Source organism: Lycium ferocissimum, unplaced genomic scaffold (genome assembly GCF_029784015.1).
Source record: "Lycium ferocissimum isolate CSIRO_LF1 unplaced genomic scaffold, AGI_CSIRO_Lferr_CH_V1 ctg13885, whole genome shotgun sequence".
NCBI lineage: Eukaryota > Viridiplantae > Streptophyta > Magnoliopsida > Solanales > Solanaceae > Lycium > Lycium ferocissimum.
The window spans coordinates 28051-41283 of record NW_026715135.1 but is presented as its reverse complement, the minus strand read 5'-3'; the positions used below and the strand labels follow the sequence as shown (position 1 = coordinate 41283).

Below are 13233 nucleotides of genomic sequence, written 5' to 3'. Positions count from 1 at the left end.
CATGTTTGAGTGATAAATCAACGCATATAGTTATAACCTGGTGTTTATCCTATCACATATACAATCAGTGCACTACTCCATTTCTTAGTTTCTCTATCATAATCCTCTTTTTTCTAGTTGCACAGTTCCCGTTCCATTGATAATTTCTGGTGGAATATATTCAAGAGTCATATCATTAGCAGCACTTCGATTTCCAGCAAAGATTTTAGCCCAAGGTTTGGTTTTGTTACCTTATCTGCTGCACATGGCTCTGGAACAGTAGTATGCTCTTGTCACTGATCCATTCCTTGCACAGAAACCGATGTTGAAGTCAGCATGGTGACTATCGGGTTCGATGGAGGCATTTCCGCTAGCTGGAGTGACCTCGCAACACCAGCGGTACTAGGCAATTTCGCTACTTCACTCAATGCCGCCTTCATACCACTTGAAGACCCAAGATCCACCGACTGATTTTGTAGCAGTGGAGGAGGTAGGGTTTCGCCTGTCTTCAATTCTCCACCTCATTCGGACCCGAGCTACCCAGTTCAGGTTGATCCTTCCTTGGGTGTCCTCGCCCTTTTCTTTGCCCTTTGGCCATCACCAGACACAGTGGCGGAAGTTAGAATAACATACGCCTGGTGAGGAGAGAGAAGGTCCTTTTAATTCGTGTATGGGTAATTATTTCCCTAATTATTGGAACTAAACTTCGGGATTTTTATTAGAACTTCAGGACAATGTTAAAAAAGTTTAACTGTATAAATTTGAATTTCAAGACACAATCTTGAAATCTCATATATTATTTAAGAAATTTATATCAGGAGGTTCGCTATGTTTTCAAGGAATTGTAAGTAGTATTGTGCATTCCTTTAGGCATATGATATTCTTGAATTCTTAATGTAGGAAGTCATGTCACAAGCCTTGTATTTCTTAGCAAAAATGTTCTCTAGATTTTTTTGGTAAATAGAGAGTTGTGATACGGCTGCTTGCCGGCACTTAAATTGAAATTAAAGGTAATTTGGACTACAACATTTTCGTGCTTTTATTGCTGGGTCATTCACACAAATGCTCGTGTTTCGGGGTGGTCTTTAATTTTTATCCTTCAAATTTGTAGTTTTTAATTTTTATCCTTCAACACTTCTAGCGTGATATAACTTTAGATTTCGCTAGGTAAAGTTTACATTTTGAATGACATATGTATCAAAACATCCCACAAGTTATGTGGACACAGCAAAACGTTCAAAGACTCAGCATAATCTGAAAACACTACAAAACTTATGCTGCATAACTTAATTCCTACAAAACTTGTGTCGAGCGAGGCAAAATTTCAGTTTTTGAAGATAAATATTACAGAACTTATGCCGAGAGACACAAATCTGAATATTTTTATTAAATGAGTAGCAGACACAAAAAACAAACACTACATATATGAGGTGCAAAATTTAAAGACCAGTGTTTGAAGGGCAATTGGTGAAGAAGCTTCTTTATTGCTTGTATGTACTACGCTCATGGACATTGCAATAACCTATCATTTTTTATGCGCGAATTGCCCTTCAAATGCACTGGTCTTTAGTTTTTGCCCTTCGGCTAAAAACTCATGAACCTCGAATTCGAACTCCCGCTCAGTCAAAAATTTATAAAAAAAAAAAAAAAAGTCGAGTGAGAGTTTTGGATTCATGCCTGAAGGTAAACTCTATATTATACCTTAAGCCAAACTCTGCATTATAAGATAGCAAACTCTGCCTTAAAGGGAGAGTTTTGCAGGCAAATTCTGCCTTGCGGTTTTTTTTTTTTTTTTAAATTTTTGACTGAGCAATAGTTCAAATCCAAAATCTATAAATTTTTAGGTGAAGACCAAAAATTAAAGACCACCCCCAAATAAGGACAACCGTGCAAATTCCCATAACCTATCAGCCTCGTTGTCTTATTTCAAGTGACATATACTACTTTTTAAAAAAATACTTTCAAATTGAAAATTATTTAAATTTGGCATCGCAATTCTATCCAACATGTTTTTTTAAACCAGCATGTTACATAATTCATTGATTTATCCGAAAAGGGCCAAAAATACCCTTAACGTATGGAAAATGGCTCACAAATATCCTTCATCCACCTATTGGTCCAAAAATACCCTAACCTATTTTTTTGGGTCAAGAATACCCTTAAACTAATACCCTAAACTTGAATTTAAAAAAAGTCACGTGGCTTATTATGATAGGCCCCTTATGTTACTTAGTTTAAAAAGTTAACCCACTCCTTTTAAATCTACACCTGCTAACCCGTTTAATCTTAACCCTTTTTTAATCTAAATCCAGATTATATGCATCACGCGAATTAATTTATCTTCACAAGACCACCAAGTCCGTTAAACTACAAATATCAAATTAGGGCAATGACCATTAAATTGGACAATAATACACTGAGAACAACAAATAACAGGAGCCATGCATCTAGTCTAGTATAAAATTAAATAGTTCTGAAGCATAAAGTGGAACATAACATATTATACCTAACTCATTAAGAATCAGAGAAAAAAGAACTATTTGGGAATGACATTTAACCAGCTAGTTCCTTCTGCCTACTTCCTCTGTTAATTCTAGCGTCAATGACCCTTGAAGATGCTGGAGAAATTGCGATTTATTGGAAATGGAGGCACCTTAGCATAAACTTGTGCTACTGGGAATTACTAAATTGTTAGTTTCTCTACACTTTTGGAAATGAACACAATCTCATGATCAATCGTGTTAAGGTTTGACAAAATCAATGGGGTTTAAAAGTGGGTGTTTACTTCTTAAATTAAATAATATGTGGCCAACTTTTTTAAATTGAAATAACTCATCAAGTTTAAGGTGTTAGTTTCAGGGGTATTCTTAAGCCAAAAAAATAGGTTAAAGGTATTTTTAGACCAATAGGTGGATGAAGGGTATTTGTGAGCCATTTCCCATACATTAAGGGTATTTTTGGACCTTTTCCGCTGATTTATTAAGAAAGAAAAAATAAAAAGATATGTAAAGCTACTTTGTATAAACTTAATTTTATGTATCAAAAGCTTATTTTTTGAATTTTATATCCGATCAAATACGTGTCGTTAGAGGTGGCAAATGGGCGCGTTGTACTGAATTTGGGTGGACCAAATTGGGTTGCGTTAATAAATACTTGGGCTGTAATGGGCTAAAAAGCGCGTGAAAATCCAGTCCGCCCAATTTTTACTAAATTTTAATTGCTTTATTTGTCTTTTTATAATTTCTTAGTATCTAGTAAAATTATAATTTTTCTTTATTACGACTATATCTAATAAAAGAATAATTTTTTATTTTTGAAAATATTTTGACAAAATTTCCCTTAGATCAATTTGGGCTAGATATTAGCCCAAATTTTAATGGCAGAAATGGGATGAGCTAAAAAGTGAGCGGTCAATAACCAACCAATCTTGAGCGGGTTGGACGGGTTATGATTTTATGGGCAAAATGTTGCCACCTTTATGTGTCAGTATCTCCTCTTTTACTTCCATTTTTCTTAGTTTTATTTACCCTTTTTTCTTCTTCATAGGTTGTAAAATTAAGTCATATATGTTTTGTGAGGATTCTGTTAAATTGCATTCAAAATAATGATTGTTTGAATTCGACTGACCATTTCCTTTTGTGTTCCCATCACCCTATAGTCATCTCTGTTTAATAGTTCCTTTTCCAAATATTTTTCTACGCAGAAGCCAGATTTTTCATTTGATACTAGTGAAGCTAAGGAGATTCAACACATGCTATATAGACGTAAAAAATAATTTTGATCCTATATACATAGTGCAATTTTTCGGGGGGCTGGAATGAACCCCTTACGGTACCCTAGCTTTGCCCGTGGTTTGCCCTACTTTATCAAAAAGGTAGTAGAAACCAAATTTTTCATTTGATAAGTTTGTTTACCCTACCTCATAACAAAAAAGATAGTAACACATTTTCGTGGCAAACATTTTCCTCCATACTGAACACACCCGTAAAGTGCACTTCTTCTCTGGATTTCTTCAAACATTCTGGTATTTTGTTCTTTTTTAAAAAAAATGGATGGTGGTGGTGGGGATGGTGTGTGGGGTTGTGGGAGTCGTTGGGGGTGCATTGAGTGGTGGTAGGGTGGTTGGTGAAATGTCATTTTTGAACTTGTTTTTCCTACTTTGATTAGGGAAGTCATTTTCCCATTTTTAAGAAACTTATTTTCCTAAAGAAAATGTTTTTTAAAATTTTTGACCAAACAAACATGAGAAAATTGGAATGTTTTCCTCCATACCGAACACACCCTAAGAGCCCTCTAGCTGGAAAATTCTTTAACCCAAGTTTCGGGCATAGAATGAGATGCCTATAAATTTACCTGTTAGGAAGGACAAAGCATTATATCTATCCTTATTATTGGGTTTGAAGAAATTCTGTATTGTGGAGAGATGGACTTCCAAGTTCTTTTATTGTCACTTCATTTGAAATCCAGTAGAGTAACTCTTTTGCTGCAATTGAATTGCCTGTTAATTACTTCTCCGTTTCAATTTGTTTGTTTGGTTTCGATTTGGCATGAAGTTTAAGAAAGTAAAGAAGACATTTGAATCTTCTAGTCTTAAACTAAATATATGTACAATGTATCAAAATGTCCTTTAATCTTGTTATCTTAAATATGTCATGTGTAAAGTTGGAACTAAAGAGCTGCCAAAAAAGTAAAGAGGCATTCTTTTTTAAACGGACTAAAAAAGAAGAGGGACTAGCAGAAATACAGACTCCGTAACGCTTTAGACGAATAAGGAAATTCTAAAAAATAAAATTCATGTATTTTCCTTTGAGTTAGATTTGTGATTTGCCACTTCAGAGTAGCAATTAGTACAAGGTTCTTTTGTGAATTTGTAGGGACAATTGAAGTAGGTGACTGGACACATCTAAGTAGAAGAAATTGAGTTCATAAGAGCTTATATTCATACTTAAATTATCGCAAATCAAGTTTGTTTCGCCTTTTAGGCTCCCATTCACATGTTCAGGTGGTAATCTATGCTTTGGGAAGCATGGAATACGATTTTCATGCACAGTTTCAGCTTGTGTAGTTCTCCTACTAAAAAGAGATTTCCCAAATTGGATTGACAACGTAGAAGTATATGATCCTTTAATGTCTCCAGCTGATATGCCAGTTTTCAGAAAACTGGGCTTTGAGGTTTTGACCATTGATGAAAATTGTAAGATGCAAGTTCGAAGACCAACAATGTTCTATATGCCTGTTCCTAATTATTATCTTATCGGAAATCTGCTGGGAGCGAACTGGTCTTCGTCTTGTATTAAACAGATTTTTCTATTGACAAACTCTTTTTGCCGTTTGTTGACCAATATTTCACAATGTAATCGGAATGGAGAAACAGTGCAACGGCTAGAGAGAATTCTCCCCTTCACAAAGAGATTGACATAAAAACTAGCCATGAGAAGATCTATACTAATGTGTTTTCAAGATTTGCTTGGCATTTCTTTGATGTGGGTCCCAACATGGACATGGAAACATCACTCCCTTGTACTGAGTTTCCTTCTAATCTTGATTCAAGTTGGAGAATTTATTGGTTCGTCTCACGACACTTGCACTGACCAGATGTTTTTATCTTGATTCAGTGAAAAAGATCACATAACATGAAAGAGAAGACGGAAATCGACATTGGTTGGATTGGCAAAGGTACTTAGATGTGAGACTAGATACCAAACTTTCCATTTATTATTGAATACAGTTCTCTTATGCAGAGCTAGCTCATTCTGTTAATTATTGATTCCTGGAAACAAAGGTGTTTCAACTTAGCATATCGTCGAAGTCATTACCCCTTTACTTTCTCCCTGTGTATGATTATTTCCTTTCTTTTCCCTCGTGATAAGAGGTGCTTTACACATGCGAATGATTAAGTGCTAGCTAGTTGGTGAATCTAGATCTTCCTGGTTGGATTATGCAAAGCACTTTGAAATTATTTGCTTACGGGTAGCTATATAATGATAGAGATTCGTTGAAGGAACCATAGAAGGTGTAATTCATCCCTAAAGATGTAACTTTTTAACTTTCGTGTTGTAGTTATCTTGAAGAAGCATTTCTGGAAGATATGCGAAGCGATATGTCTAGTGAGGGATTTGCGCAAATTCTTGGAGAATATCACGGGCCTCGTCGTTTAAGATGCAACTCTGTTCCTCCTCCTCTAGGTTGGATTAAGCTAAACATCTATGGGATCCGTACAGAAGGTGATCAGCCAGGACGATTTAGCGGCATTTTTCGAGATGATACTGGAATGTGTTTAGGTAGGTATAGTGGTACCATTGATGTTGAAGACAGTGTCATTGCTAGACTGGAGGCCTTGAAGAATGGGTTAGTCAGATGCATGGAAGGAAAGCCGAATGCACAGAAGTTGATTGTGGAGTCCGATAATGTTATACTTGTCCAATATGTTAACGGTCACCCTGAGCCAAATGAAATAGCCATCTACAAGTTAAAAGAAATTTTTGACTTGCTGGAACGTATCACTTGTGCAATTTACCATTTGCATGAAGAAGCCAATAAGCTGCTAGAGACTGGGCTCTGGGAGATGAATGCCACAATCATGCATAGATAGCTTTGATTTCGTCTCACGAGGTAGGGTGAAGTTTTCAAGGTAAGACTTAAGTTCCACACACAATTTGCATTTTATGGCAAGTGATGTTGCAGCAAATTGATGCAGACGTGGATCACAGAGCAGACACTTTTGTGTCTTTCCGACTTTTCATTACAAGATCTTTTCGTTTGTCAAGTGATGATGAATGGAACAAAAAAGAAAAAAGGGAAAACAAATGCATTCCGGAGGCAAAGGCAAGCCTTATATATGTTAATCTATTTTTTGTAAATTGAGGCAATTTTCTTAATCTATGATAATGTTCATTGAATGTATTTAGTGGTCTTTGTCTATTTAATTTGACAATATTATACTATTTGAACTAAAGTTTTCAGCCCAAGAATGGGAAATATGTACCTTGTTTTCACGAGGCAAGAGCGAGATATTTGAAATTGTTGAAAATTCAAATTAACTACCCGAGCAAATCAAGGCCAATATATCTCCTGTACATGAGGTGGCGGTGGACGATGGAATTGATATGGAAAATTTTGTGCTTAAGGTGGGTTCTTTATCATTTTTTTGTGCAGATTGTCCTTCTTTTGGGGTGGTCTTTAGATTTTGCCCCTCATATTTGTGGTCTTTAAGTTTTGCCCTTTGCGTAGAAACTCTGAGGTTTTGGATTCGAACCCCCTCTCAGGCATAAAAATAAAAAATAATTTCGCAAGGCAAGACTTGGGAAAGTTATGCCGGAGCCGGCATACGCGCGCTTAAGGCATGACTAAAGTTATGCCGGATCCGGCAGAACTTTTTGCATAGTTTAGTTGTGCCTTATGGGGCAGAATTTTAGTTAAGTCATAACTAAAAGTATGCCCTATAAGGCGGAATCTTTCCTTAAGGCATAGACTTTGCCTTATAAGACATAGATTTTGCCTTAAGGAAAAATTCCGCCTTATGACTTTTCCTAACATAGTTTAGTTATGCCTTATGAGGTAGCCTCTTAGTTAAGGCATAACTAAAAGTATGTCCCATAAGGCGGAACTTTTCGTTAAGGCATAACTAAAAGTTTGCCTTACAAAGTAAAAAAAATAAAATATATGCCTTAAGGCAAAGTCTGCCCCCTCCGGCAAACTTTAGTTATGCCCTAAGCGCACGTATGCCCGTTCCGACATAACTTACCCCAAGTCTTGCTCACAAATTATTTTTTATTTTTATTGCTGGAGCGAAGGTTCGAACCCAGAACCTCAGGATTTCCACGCGAACCTCAGGGTTTTCACGTGAAGGGCAAAAATTAAAGATCAACAATTTGAGGGGCAACAATTAAAGACCAACCCAAAAGAAGGCCAATCCTGCGAATTGCCTGTTCTTTATTCGTGAGTTTATTAAGGAAATTGGGCTTCTTTCTTGCTGTGGCTCTTGTAAGAAAGGAGAAGACGTGGGTTGGGGCTTTGTACGAGTTGGAGCTCCATTTCGGCAAATTTTTATGTTTAATACGGTCAAACATGAGGTGGAGCTAAGGACCTGGTTGGCCATGAGAATTATTCATTTTTTTCTTTTAAAAAAAAAGAAAAGAAAATCACTTTATTGAAAATTAACGTATGGCCATGAATATTACAAATACAACTTGAAGTTGTATTTGGAATTTGTGAAATACCTAAAACGCTTTTTTTTCCTTCTTTTTAATACATTCAAACAATCAAATATTGTTTTGCAAAAACTATAACATAACACAACTCTAAATTCAACTTCAACTTCAAAAATTCTAAATAAAGTGAGATTTTTTTTTTTTTTTTTTTTTTTTTTTTTTTTTTTGTTGTTTCTATGGCTAAACTCCTACTTAGTTTTGAGGGGCAAGTGTGGTCCAAGAAACTAAACAGAATAGTCATTTATTATACCAAAATTAAAAGAAGGATAAAAGTGATCTATTTTGCATAGTTGAAGGGCAATTTTGGTCCTTTTTCCGTTGTTTCAAACCTAAAAGATAAATAAAAATTAGGTGAAGCTCTCATAAATACATATTATTAATTATTTATAATAAAATAATTTCAATACTTTGTATAAATTTAATTATGTGTCAAAAGCTTTTTTATACTTCTTAAATTTATTTGGATTTTGGACTTGCAGTCCTTTGATTCTTCTTTTAATAGTTTTGACTTGCCCTCCTTTGGTTTTTCTTTCGCGCGTTTTATTGTTTTATGGTTTTGGACTTGCAGATTTCCAGTGACTGTTGCTGTCAGTATCTCCTTTTTTACTCCCATTTGTCTTATTTTCATTTACTTACATTCTTTTTTTCTTTTTCTCATAGGATGTTTAATTAAGTTGTATGTTTTCTGGGAGGATTCCGTTAAACTGCATTCGAAAATGGTGATTGTTTGAACTCAACCGAAGGATCTACCATTTCCTTTTGCGTTTCTATCGCCCTATACTCATCTCTGTTTAATAGTAGTTCGTTTTTTCAATGTAGAAATCAAATTTGTCATTTGATACTATTAACCAGATTGCTCTACTGACAAACTCATTTCGTGATTTGTTGCCCAATATTTCACCATGTAACCAGAATGGAGAAACAATGCAACGCCTAGAGAGAATTCTCCCCTTCACAACAGAGATTGGCATAAAAACTAGCCATGAGGAGATCTATACTAATGTGTTCTTAAGATTTGCTTGGCACTTCTTTGACGTGGGTCCCAACATTTAGGGGCGGATTTAGCCATGGTGAACACCCTGAGCAAAAAATTACAGTGTATATTTAGGGTAAATTTTCTATGTTCATGTACATATATTAACTTTTGAACACCCTGAACAAATGCAAAAGGCTAGGTCAAGTGGTCCAGTTATTTTTCCGAACACCCTGAATGAAAATCTTGGGTCCGCCACTGCGGCAACATTGACATGGAAACATCACTGCCTGGTACAGGATTTCCTTCTATCTCAAGTTGGAGAATTTATTGGTTGGTCTCACGACTCTCGCACCGAACAGATGTTTTTTGTTTATTGATTTAGTGGCTAAGGCTGCATTTGTTTTCATTAAGATTAAGACGTCTAAATCTGAATGCACATCTGAATATTAAGATGTTGCATCTAGATCTGAACACTAAATGATTTGAACTGTTTGTTTTTTCAACATCTGAATATGCATATTTTATTTATATTTAAACAATTAAACCTAATAAATATACAATTCACTAAAATAGTAATCAAATATAATAACATTGAAATATTTAGTAGCAAAGTTTTGTACCCACATAGAAATTTGCAACTTTTCAATTAAAAGGTAGAAGAAATCACTGCCAGGGAGAAGAATGGCTTGTTGGGTTGATAGTTGAAGCAAAGAGAAAGGCGCAAAGTTTTTCTTCCGAAAATAAAAAACGAGTCTTTACCGAAAAAGGAGGCGTGTTTTAACGTCTGAAAGAGATTTAGACTTTGTCCCAGGTCTGACCGAATAAGACATATTCAGATTAATTAAGAGGATTTTAAAATTAAAAAACAAATACACTTAATGGGCTTGGATTTGAATGAATCAGATCCAGACCCCCATTAAGTGCAAACAAATGGACAATTCACAGAATTGCCCTTCTTTTGGGGTGGTCTTTAAATTTTGCCCCTCATATTTGAAATCTTTAAATTTTGCCCTTCGCTAAAACCCATAGATTCCGTGTTCGAACCCACACGCAGTCAAAAATTTAAAAAAAAATTCGCAAGGCGTAGTTTAAATTTCGCTATGCCCCCCCATACACTTGTGAAGGAATTACCAATGTTATGCGGACCGGATACTTATGCCTTATGGGCGACTTGGCATAAGTATGCGGTCCGCATAACTTTGATAATTCCTTCACAAGTTTTATGCCGGTCCAAAGATAAAAGTTTGTCCATTAAAAGTATGCCCCCACCGCATAAATTTGTGAAGGAATTACCAAAATTATGCGTCCAGATACTTATGCCTTATGGGCGAAATTGGCATAAGTATGCGGGTCCGCATAACTTTGATAATTCCTTCACAAGTTTATGCCGGTCCGATAAAAGTTTGTCCATTAAAAGTATGCCCCCACCGCATAACTTTGTGAAAGAATTATCAAAGTTATGTCGGACCCGGCATACTTATACCAAGTCTGCCCATAAGGCATGAGTATGTCGGGTCCGGCATAAAATTTGTAATTCCTTAACAAAAGTATGCCGGGTCCGGCATACACGCGACCCAAACGTTGTCTTGCGATTTTTTTTTTTAATTTATGCTTGAGCGGGGGTTCGAACTCAGAACCTCATGATTTTGGCGTGAAATCTCAAAGTTGCAATGCGAAGGGCAAAAATTAAAGACCAGCAATATGAGGGGCATAATTTAAAGACCACAAATATGAGGAGCAAAATTTAAAGACCATCCCAAAAGAAGGGCACTCCGCGCAAAAAAATGCAAACAAATAGGGCCTAAGATTACAAAATATAGAAGAAACAGCGAAGAGCAACCTTGGTTAGATTGGCAAAGGTACTTAGATGGGAGAGTTGATACCGAACTTCCCATTTTTTTTTTATTGAATACAGTTCTCTAATGCAGGCTAGCTCATTCGGTAATTGTTGATTCCTGAAAACAAAAGTGTTTCAACTATCGTTGAAATCATTACTCCTTTACTCTTTCTCTGTGTGTATGATTGTTTCCTTTTTTCCCCTCGTGATAAGATGTGCTTTACACATGCGAATTATTTAAGTGCTAGTTGGAGAATCTAGATTTTTGTGGTTGCATTATTCAGAGTACTTCAACATTATTTGCTTACAATAAACTGTAGAATTGAGCTGAAGGAATCATAGGAGTGTAAGGTGTACGTCATCCCTAAAGATGTAACTTTTAACTTCCATGTTGCAGGTATGTTGAAGAATCATTTTTGGAAGATATGCAAAGTGATATGTCTAGTGAGGGATTTGCGCAATATTTTGGTGAATACCGTGGGCCTCGTCGTTTAAGATGCAACGCAGTTCCTCCTCCATCAGGTTGGATTAAGCCAAATGCTTATGGGATCGGTAAAGAAGGTGACCAGTCAGGACGATATAGTGGCATCTTCCAAGATAATACTGGAATGTGTTTAGGCAGGTATAGTGGTACCATTGATGTTGAAGACAATGTGATTGTTGGACTGGAGGCCTTGAGGAATGGGTTAGTCAGATGTGTGGAAGGAAAACCGAATGCACAGAAATTGATTGTGGTGTCTGATAATGTCATACTCGTCCAATATGTAAATGGTCACCCTGAGCCAAATGAAATAACCATGTACAGGTTGAAAGAAATTTTCAACCTGCTGGAACGTATAACTTGTGTTGTTTACCATGTGTATGAAGAAGCCAATGAAGCTGCTAGAGACCTGGCTCTGAGAGATGAACTTCGCAATTGTGCATAGATAGCTTTGTTTTTCGGTCTCACGGCGTAGGGGTAAAGCTTGCTAGCTTCAACTAGGTTTCACATGCAATTTGCATTTTGTGGCAAGCAGACTTATACAGGCAGACACTTCTGTGTCTTTCTGACTTCTCATTACAAGGTCTTTTTGTTTGTCAAGTGATGATGAATGCAACAAAATAGAAGAAAGATGAAACAAATGCATTCCGGAGGCAAAGGCAAGCCTTATATATCGTCCAATTTATAGGACACACTTTTCTTTTTAGTCAGTCCCAAAAATAGTAACACATTTCCTTATTTTGCAACATTTCCTTATTTTGCAACAATTTAACTTCAAATTTTACTTTTTACACTTAACGAAATGATTTATAACCACACAAATATCTTTAATTTGGCTCTTTTTAGACCATAAAATTCAAAAGTCTTTCTTTATTTCTTAAACTTCGCGCTGAATCAAACTACATCATATAAATTGGGACGGAGGGAGTATCTAATTTGCGTCAACTGAAGCAATTTTCTTAATCTATGATAATGTTCATTGAATGTATTTAGTGGTCTTTGTCTTTTTAATTTGACAATATTATATGATAGCACTTGAACAAAAGTTTCAGCCCAAGAATGGAAAATATGTACCTTGTTTTTACTGAGGCAAGAGCGAGATATTTGAAATTGTTGAAAAATCAAATAAACTACACAGGAGCAGATTAAGGCCAATATAGCTCCTGTACATAAGGTGGTGGTGGATAGGGTGTTCACGGTTTGGTTAAAAACCAATCCAAACCGAAAATCGAACCAAATCGATTAAATAAATCGATATTTATTTGGGTTGGGTTTGGTTTGGTTTTAAATTTTTGAAAATCGATAATATTTGGTTTGGTTTTGGTTTTACTGAAAGCAAACCGAAGAAAAAATCGAACCGAACCGACAAATTTTATACATAATTTTTATAATTATATATATACAATATATCAATTTTTATAAATACTTTTAAATATTTTGTATACTTTTTAAGCAAAGTTTGATTTATCTCTAATAGGCTAATGAACTTTATACATTTTTAAAAAGAAATCCATGAATTCAAACTCATTTATTCAAAGAAACAGCCATGAGAAATACCTAGATTTATTTTTTGTATTTCTTATAAATTTTATTCACTTAATTAAAGCTTATAAATCCTAAGATATTTTCTCCATAATCCAAGAAAACTATAACTACCACAATAAAAGGGAAATAACGAATTGTAAGTCGAAAAAGGATAGAAAATTATCTCCTAATTGTAGAAAAAACCATGAAAGAGAAATATCGTTAG

The 13233-nt window shown here is 35.5% G+C and overlaps 1 long non-coding RNA gene across 1 annotated transcript; it reads left to right on the top strand.

Moving 5' to 3' along the window:
- Positions 1-5049: 5049 nt before the first annotated feature.
- LOC132042180 (uncharacterized) lies at positions 5050-11901 on the top strand. Its single transcript, XR_009411381.1, has 3 exons — positions 5050-5499; positions 5595-5655; positions 11400-11901. It is a non-coding gene; the product is annotated as an uncharacterized LOC132042180 (long non-coding RNA).
- Positions 11902-13233: the final 1332 nt, after the last annotated feature.